This window comes from Anomaloglossus baeobatrachus, unplaced genomic scaffold (assembly GCF_048569485.1).
Source record: "Anomaloglossus baeobatrachus isolate aAnoBae1 unplaced genomic scaffold, aAnoBae1.hap1 Scaffold_4747, whole genome shotgun sequence".
In the NCBI taxonomy this organism is placed as follows: Eukaryota; Metazoa; Chordata; class Amphibia; order Anura; family Aromobatidae; genus Anomaloglossus; species Anomaloglossus baeobatrachus.
Genome location: NW_027444092.1, coordinates 1 through 9,434, shown reverse-complemented (window position 1 = coordinate 9,434; position 9,434 = coordinate 1). Strand labels below are relative to the sequence as shown.

At 57.0% G+C, this 9,434-nt stretch overlaps 1 long non-coding RNA gene across 1 annotated transcript; it reads left to right on the top strand.

Moving 5' to 3' along the window:
* Positions 1 to 6,103: 6,103 nt before the first annotated feature.
* LOC142281390 (uncharacterized) lies at positions 6,104 to 9,343 on the top strand. Its single transcript, XR_012743482.1, has 5 exons — positions 6,104 to 6,179; positions 6,747 to 6,938; positions 7,058 to 7,141; positions 8,976 to 9,072; positions 9,184 to 9,343. It is a non-coding gene; the product is annotated as an uncharacterized LOC142281390 (long non-coding RNA).
* The last annotated feature ends 91 nt before the right edge of the window (positions 9,344 to 9,434 follow it).

Sequence of the window (9,434 nt, the reverse complement as noted above, 5' to 3'; positions counted from 1 at the left end):
GGCGGAATATATAAAATCTCCCCGAATCTCACTGCCTCCCCACAATAATCCTTGGCACAATTCGCTGCCACCAACCGATTTACGGTAACTATTAGCCGAACACACAGACGTGGGATTCAAGATCGAGATAACAGAACAGCCCAAGATTAATTATATAATTTAATCAGCCTAAAGCACACTAGAAACTACAATATATACAATAGGGAATCTACAGAATATACATATGTCAGAGTACAGTTACAATCAAAGCATGGGTTACAAACAGGCATACACAGTTCCAGCAGTTACCTTGTTGCGTCTGGCCACAGGGGGGCGCTGTACCCAGGTTTCTAGGATCCTTCCCACAGATGTTTCCTACACGTGCCCCCAGCGAAAAGAACACTGGAAAATGGCCGAAGTAGGGTTATCAACCTGGGCAAATCCAGGTCCCCTCCTACCTTAGTGACCTCAGAGGGAGCACTGCTCCACCCCTGGCTTGAGTTATGGACAATCCACAACATGGAATATGGGCCATAACTTTGCCTGGGAGCGTCGTAGGCGGACGCCAATGCTCTCATTGTGACAGTTATGAATTTAGCTACAGAACGAGGGGACTCATGACCTGTCTGCCAGTTCCCCATTGGCTGATATCACGCCTGGGGCATTTCCCAATGTCCTGCTCCCATAAAAAGGGTGTGCCGGCATCGTCCGCATGCGGAGACACCATTTTTATGGTTGCCATATTTATCGGAAATATGGCTTGCGAGATATGAACCATTTTTTACTGGAGTCGTTCTGTCTGGCTATTTCCATAGCCTTGCTAACTAGCTAGCAGCCCCCACTACAGGGTCACGGCAGGGAGTCATCCTGTGTCCATTGTCCCCAAGCCACCTAATTTCCATATCACAGGACATGGCCATGGAGGTGTAAGTGGAACACTGAGAACAAGAAGGGAGGGGGCACTGCCAGGGAGTGATGAGGGATTATGACTGGAGTCATAATTCATCTTCATATCCCGGGATTTGCCTCACACCTCCCCCCTTTTGAGGGCGCTAGGGGGCAGCACACTCCGGTGTTCCCCCGTGCGCCCGTCCGCGACCTCTCCTTGTCGGGACAGCCCGTCTGCGTTACCGTGGTCACGGCCCCTTTTGTGGCGAATGGTGAAGTTGTATTGCTGGAGCGCAAGGCTCCATCGCAACAATCGCCCATTCGTCCCAGAGACGGTGTGCAACCAGCTGAGGGATTGTGGTCCGTCTCCACGATGAAGTGGCGCCCCGTATAGATAGGGTTGCAGACGCTGCAGGGCCCACACTATGGCCAGGCACTCCTTCTCCATCGTGGAATAGGCAACTTCCCTTGGTAACAGCTTCCTGCTCAGGTACAAGACTGGGTGCTCTTGGCTCGCAGAGTCCACCTGGCTGAGCACCGCACCGAGGCCGAAGTCACTGGCGTCGGTCTGTACTACAAACGGCCGCGTGAAGTCGGCTGCCTGTAGCACGGGCGGGCTGGACAGGGCGTCCTTTAGGGCCCGGAAGGCTGTCTCGCAGTCCATTGTCCAATCGACTGCAGAGGGCAGCTTCTTCTTGGTGAGGTCCGTCAAGGGCTTTGCCAGGCTACTATAGCATGGAACAAACCTCCTATAGTACCCAGCGGTCCCCAAGAAGGACATCACCTGCTTCTTGGTCCTGGGGGTGGGCCAGGATGCGATGGCTTCCACTTTCTCAGGCTCGGGCTTCAGTGTTCTCCCACCTACCCGGTGACCGAGGTACTGGACCTCGCTCATGGCTAGCTGACACTTTTCCCGGCTTGATGGTCAAACCTGCCCGGTGGATCCGCCTGAGCACCTGTGCTAGATGCTCTAGGTGGTCCTCCCAGGTGGGACTGAAGACGGCAATGTCATCCAGGTACGCGGCCGCGTACCCTTCAAGTCCCTTGAGCAGGGTGTTGACCATCCGCTGGAAAGTGGCAGGGGCATTCCTCATCCCGAATGGCATCACCGTGGACTCGTACAGTCCAAATGGGGTAATAAAGGCAGAGCGTTCCCTGGCCTTGCGAGTCAGGGGATCTGCCAATATCCCCGGCTCAGATCCATGATGGTCAGGTACTGAGCCCCGGCCAACTGATCGAGCAGGTCATCGATGCGTGGCATTGGGTACGCATCGGCGACCGTGACCGCATTGAGCCCCCTGTAGTCCACGCAGAACCGAGTGGTTACGGTCCTTCTTAGGGACGAGGACTACAGGCGAGGCCCAAGCGCTGTTGGATGCCTGGATCACCCCCAGCTTCAGCATCTCGTCAATCTCCTGGCGCATGTGTTGCTGCACCTCCAGGGAGACCCGATATGCTGAACGCCGGATCGGGGGATGATCCCCAGTGTCCACGTGATGGACACCCCTCCTCCCCTTCCGGGCAGTACGTCACAATCGGGGGGGTAACAAGTGGGGGTCACCCCTCCTTTATACCTCCCGACCGACAGACAGAGCACGTGACGCGCTCTCTAGCGCCCCTCTTATAGTCAGGCCAATTATGGAATTGCCCCGACCATATAGCAAGGAGGCCGCTATACTACTTATGCCGATTATTGAAGGGTCCCCGGTGAGAGTAAGGTATATATTCCCCCGACCTCCGCGGGCGGAATATATAAAATCTCCCCGAATCTCACTGGCCTCCCACAATAATCCTTGGCACAATTCGCTGCCACCAACCGATTTACGGTAACTATTAGCCGAACACACAGACGTGGGATTCAAGATCGAGATAACAGAACAGCCCAAGATTAATTATATAATTTAATCAGCCTAAAGCACACTAGAAACTACAATATATACAATAGGGAATCTACAGAATATACATATGTCAGAGTACAGTTACAATCAAAGCATGGGTTACAAACAGGCATACACAGTTCCAGCAGTTACCTTGTTGCGTCTGGCCACAGGGGGGCGCTGTACCCAGGTTTCTAGGATCCTTCCCACAGATGTTTCCTACACGTGCCCCCCAGCGAAAAGAACACTGGAAAATGGCCGAAGTAGGGTTATCAACCTGGGCAAATCCAGGTCCCCTCCTACCTTAGTGACCTCAGAGGGAGCACTGCTCCACCCTGGCTTGAGTTATGGACAATCCACAACATGGAATATGGGCCATAACTTTGCCTGGGAGCGTCGTAGGCGGACGCCAATGCTCTCATTGTGACAGTTATGAATTTAGCTACAGAACGAGGGGACTCATGACTGTCTGCCAGTTCCCCATTGGCTGATATCACGCCTGGGCATTTCCCAATGTCCTGCTCCCATAAAAAGGGGTGTGCCGGCATCGTGCCGCATGCGGAGACACCATTTTTATGGTTGCCATATTTATCGGAAATATGGCTTGCGAGATATGAACCATTTTTTACTGGAGTCGTTCTGTCTGGCTATTTCCATAGCCTTGCTAACTAGCTAGCAGCCCCCACTACAGGGTCACGGCAGGGAGTCATCCTGTGTCCATTGTCCCCAAGCCACCTAATTTCCATATCACAGGACATGGCCATGGAGGTGTTAAGTGGAACACTGAGAACAAGAAGGGAGGGGGCACTGCCAGGGAGTGATGAGGGATTATGACTGGAGTCATAATTCATCTTCATATCCCGGGATTTGCCTCACAGTAACTGCTGGAACTGTGTATGCCTGTTTGTAACCCATGCTTTGATTGTAACTGTACTCTGACATATGTATATTCTGTAGATTCCCTATTGTATATATTGTAGTTCTAGTGTGCTTTAGGCTGATTAAAATTATATAATTAATCTTGGGCTGTTCTGTTATCTCGATCTTGAATCCCACGTCTGTGTGTTCGGCTAATAGTTACCGTGAAGCGGTTGGTGGCAGCGAGTTGTGCCAAGGATTATTGTGGGGAGGCCAGTGAGATCCGGGAGGTTTTATATATTCCGCCCGCGGAGGTCGGGGGAAATATATACCCCTACTCTCACCGGGGACCCTTCAATAATCGGCATAAGTAGTTATAGCGGCCTCCTTGCTTATTGTCGGGCAATTCCATAATTGGCCTGACTATAAGAGGGGCGCTAGAGAGCGCGTCACGTGCTCTGTCTGTCGGTCGGGAGGTATAAAGGAGGGGTGACCCCCACTTGTTACCCCCCGATTGTGACGTACTGGTAGCCAGCGCGGGGGATTACTGAGTGACCCCCCCAGTGGTTTGTGACAGGGGGGGCTCCTCGTCTGGTTCGGGGGGCTCCTCTGCTCGCCTCTTGTCTGGTTCGGGGGCTCCTCTGCTCGCTCCTTGTCTGGTTCGGGGGGCTCCTCTGCTCGCTCCTTGTCTGGTTCGGGGGGGCTCCTCTGCTCGCTCTCTTGTCTGGTTCGGGGGGCTCCTCGTCTGGTTCGGGGGGCTCCTCGTCTGGTTCGGGGGGGCTCCTCTGCTCGCTCCTTGTCTGGTTCGGGGGGCTCCTCTGCTCGCTCCTTGTCTGGTTCGGGGGGCTCCTCTGCTCGCTCCTTGTCTGGTTTGGGGCGGCTTCTCGTCTGGTTCGGGGGGGCTCCTCGTCTGGTTCGGGGGCTCCTCGTCTGGTTCGGGGGCTCCTCGTCTGGTTCGGGGGGCTCCTCTGCTCGCGTCCTTGTCTGGTTCGGGGGCTCCTCTGCTCGCTCCTTGTCTGGTTCGGGGGGCTCCTCTGCTCGCTCCTTGTCTGGTTCGGGGGGCTCCTCTGCTCGCTCCTTGTCTGGTTCGGGGGGCTCCTCACTCGCTCCTCGTCTGGTTCGGGGGGGGCGCTCCTCGTCTGGTTCGGGGGGGGGCCTCCTCTGCTTGCTCCTCGGCCAGGGTGTGGTCCGGGGGCTCTTCCGCTGTCTTGTCCAGGGGGCTCTTCCACTCGCTCCTTTGCCTCGGGGATCTCCTCCGCTCGCCCTTCGGCTGGTTCGGGGGGGCTCCTCCGCTCGCCGCTCCTTCAGCCGGGGTCTTGTCTGGGCAGGCTGCAGGCAGTGATGGGCAGCCGGCAGGCTCAGACTTGCCCGCGGTCGCTTTGTCTCTGCTGCTCACAGCCCTTATTGTCCCATCATCTGTTCCCACCCAGTGCGTCCGGACCCCCAGCTGTGGATGTTGCCTTGTCTCCATGGTGACGGTGGCCCTTACACGGGGAGATGACCTCACAGCTCCCCCATTAGGGCGCAACAGGGACGATTTCTCAGGATCCGCTTTATTCTGCTGCGGCGCTGAACTTACACACTGTGACGACCACTCAGCTGTGAGCAGCACTGGCAGGCACTCACACTGAATACAAGTGTTCCCATTCACTGACAGCAAGCGGAGCGCAAAGCCGAAGGAAAGTAATGATGGTCTGCAGCTGATTATTACACCGTCCTGCGATCAGCCATTCCATAGCCTCAGTGTGGAGGCCGTGCGGGGAGGCCGGGGGCCGTGCGGGGAGGCCGGGGGCCGTGCGGAGAGGCCGGGGCCCCTGAGGCCGCTGTCGCCACCGTCAGTCAGAGGTGTGGTGCCCCATCCTGGGTAAGAAAGAGGCCATTTATCGGTTCACGTATTAAAAACCTGCAGACCCCCAATTGTTACCTCACACATTAGGTCAGGGCCGGGGCAGGGGGCCGTTAATGCTGTGACCAGTCGTCTGGTTCTGGCACTGAAGCCCCTGCACGGTCTCTAGAACCATCCGTGGGGAGGAGCTTAGTGGTGAGGTGTCTGAGGTAAAAGGGGCGGAGCTATGTTTGAACGCTGACCGTTGACAGTCAGTCAGGAGCGGGTGGAGACTGATGAGGGGTCCGGACACTGGGGGGCTCCTCCACCTGGTGACACTGAGGAGAGAATCCCAGAGATATGGGGCGGGTGCCAGACTCACCTATAGTCCTTGCTCCACAGGCACCATCTCCCGGTGAAGGGGTTTGGTTGCACACGGGGCCCCGGTCCCTAGACTAGGACGATACGTCAGGACTTTCTAGTAACACCGGAGGCCGGGGGGGCTGCACACACCTTAGGGCCACAAGCAGCACATGAAGCCGATGGAAGGGGCCACAGAGGAGCAGGGAGCCGGCAGGCAGGAGTCCTTTTGAGGGGTCTGTGGCTCAGGGCCCTGTGTGTGGAGGTCCGCTCAGAGACACGGCCAGGAGAGGCAGACGAGGGGTGTACCGGTGCTGGCCTGGGACTTACTCGGGACCGGCGGAGGCCCATCACTGGGGATCCCAACATACCAGGGTGCACAAACTGGCTCAGTGAGTAAAAGACTGTTGTGGCAAAGCCCTGGTGTCGTCTCCATTCTCCTGCGTCACAGCCTGCCCTCATAGACTTGTCATATTTCCAATGGTCGCCCCGGGGTCCGCTCCACCTGTGGGAGTAAGAACACCTCAGCTGCGCTATCACCATGCGCCCCAGGGAACACGCAGCGCAGCTGCGGCCACATAGCCGCAAAACCACAGGTGGCGTCACAACTTTACAATTTCTAAAAATACCACTCCCATCATCATCTCCTTCATTATGTAAAAGACACCGCCAGGGTCACGGAGCCGGACCCCGCCACCGCTGACATTCCCGGACTAGTCCGGCCCGGTTCCCGAGTACCCCCGGCCCTGGGCTGGCGTGTCAGGTACAGTGAGGGTGTCCTGATTTCGGGGCGTTCCTCCGCCCGCACCGGACGGCTCAGATCCTGTTGTGAGCACGGTTCTGCGGCCATCACTGTGTGGTGCGGGCTGTAAACCGCAACGTTATTCCGCGGTGCCGGCGGTCGTGTCCCGGTACTGCCTCCGTTATCTCACGCCTTGGCGCCTCCTCTCTTCCGGCAGCTTGAGCAGAACCTGCGGCTGGAGACCGGCGAGCGCGAGAGAGATTCCCTGGAGACGCGGAGCCTGGCGCAGCAGAACGTGGAGCTGCGGCGGCGGCTGGAGGAGGAGCAGGCGGCCTACAAGAGAAAACTGCAGGCCTATCAGGAGGGGCAGCAGCGGCAGGCACAGCTGGTACAGAAGCTCCAGGCCAAGGTGAGCCAGGGACTGCACGTGATAACAGAGAGTAATAGCACACATGTACTGTACACTCCCGACCTCTCACGTGTGTCACATTGTTCACATGATGTCTCCTTCTCTCATCACTCCGGCAGGTCGTGCAGTACAAGAAACGGTGCGGAGAGGTGGAGCAGCAGCTTCTAGAACGCTCCACAGAGCTGGAGCAGGAACGTCTGAGCGTGAGTCTGACCGCGGGCGACTGAGCTGGGTGCGGGGGTTGTGCAGTAGAAAGGACGGCGGCGTAGAGATCTCTGCGGTCAGTGAGCGTCAAACCCCGGACGCATCAGCTCTAATTCACTGACCGCAAACAGAGATCCTAGAACCCGGGGAGGGACTCAACCGCAGAGTCAGTGACAGCCGAATAATGACAGCAACAGAACGCCCCTCCCAGAAACCCCCCCTTCCCCCGTCCCGGCCCTCTGCACAGCCGGCGCCCCCCATCCCAGCCTGGCCTTCTGTGCAGCCGCGGCGCCCCCCCGTCCCAGCCCGGCCTTCTGTGCAGCCGGCGCCCCCCGTCCTCCCTGCCCGGCCTTCTGTGCAGCCGGCGCCCCCCCCGTCCTCAGCCCGGCCTTCTGTGCAGCCGGCGCCCCCCCCGTCCCAGCCCGGCCTTCTGTGCAGCCGGTGTCCCCCCCGTCCCAGCCCGGCCTTCTGTGCAGCCGGTGTCCCCCCCCGTCCCAGCCCGGCCTTCTGTGCAGCCGGCGCCCCCCCCGTCCCAGCCCGGCCTTCTGTGCAGGGCTGTGGAGTCGGTAAGCCAAACCTTCGACTCCGACTCCGACTCCTCAAATTCTCTTGCACCGACTCCGACTCCGGCTCGACTCCGACTCCGGCTCCGACTCCGACTCCTACATATATTGCTTATAGTTAGGTGAAAAATGTATTGTAGTACATGAATATGTGTATGTGAACATCAGACATTTAATAATTTTTATGATACAATAATCAAGATATTTGGATAGAACATAAAATATATTTATTGGAATACAACTTAGAACACAAAAAACTGTAATAAATTGTAAATATGTAATACACTATGTAATATACAGTAGATTACATATATATCTTGTGTGTGTATATACACTGTATATATAATATATATATATATATATAATATATATATATTTTACATATTTACAATTTATTAGTTTTTTGTGTTCTAAAGTTGTATTCAATAAATATTTTATGTTCTATCCAAATATCTTGATTATTGTATCATAAAAACAATTAAATGTCTGATGTTCACATTGTACTACAATAAATTTTTCACTTAAATATAAGCATTATACTAAATGTTATTATTTAGTAAAATATTCAGCACATTCTGCATTGCACTCCTGTCCCCCAATTTATTATATATTTTAGGAGTCGGAGTCGGTGCATTTTATACCGACTCCGACTCCGACTCCACCAAAATGAGCTCCGACTCCGACTCCGACTCCACGACTCCGACTCCGACTCCACAGCCCTGCTTCTGTGCAGCCGGCGCCCCCTGTCCCATCCTGGCCCTCTGCGCAGCCGGCGCCCCCGTCCCATCCCAGCCCTCTGCACAGCCGGCACCCCCCATCCAGCCTGGCCTTCTGTGCAGCCGCCCCCCCCCCCGTCCCAGCCCGGCCCTCTGCGCAGCCGGCGCCCCCGTCCCATCCCAGCCCTCTGCACAGCCGGCACCCCCCCATCCCAGCCTGGCCTTCTGTGCAGCCGGCCCCCCCCGTCCCAGCCCCGGCCTTCTGTGCAGCCGGCGCCCCCCCCGTCCCAGCCCGGCCTTCTGTGCAGCCGGCGCCCCCCCCCGTCCCAGCCCGGCCTTCTGTGCAGCCGGCGCCCCCCCCCCGTCCCAGCCCGGCCTTCTGTGCAGGCCGGCGCCCCCTGTCCCATCCTGGCCCTCTGCGCAGCCGGCGCCCCCGTCCCATCCCAGCCCTCTGCACAGCCGGCGCCCCCCCGTCCCAGTCCTCTGCACAGCCGGCGCCCCCGTCACTTCATAGAATTAGCCAATAATAAGGTATTTCTTTGGTTTCCGCCCAGAGCCGCCTGGAGATGACGGACTCGCGCTGCGGCAGGAGGAGGAGAGCAGCAATGAGCTGGAGAACGCTCTGATCCGCCTGGAGGAGGAGCAGCAGAGGTACGGCCGGCGTCGTCTGATGCTCTGATTAACTCTTTATACGCTGTATCCACTATGATCCGTGTCCCTGGTGTCCTGGTTCGGTGACGTTGCGCTCTGTCTTCGGCACAGAAGCGCCAGCCTGACCCAGGTGAACGTGATGCTGCGGGAGCAGCTGGACCAGGCCAACGCCGCCAACCAGGCGCTGAGCGAGGACCTGCGCAAACTGACGTCCGACTGGAGCAAAGCCCGCGACGAGCTGGAGCAGAGAGAGAGCGAGTGGAGGCGCGAGGAGGAGGTGAGTGCGGCGCACCGGGGAATCTGAGATGTGGCTACACCGCGTGGTGCACGGTGTCATGGCAGCCGTGGTATTTTCTTCCGCA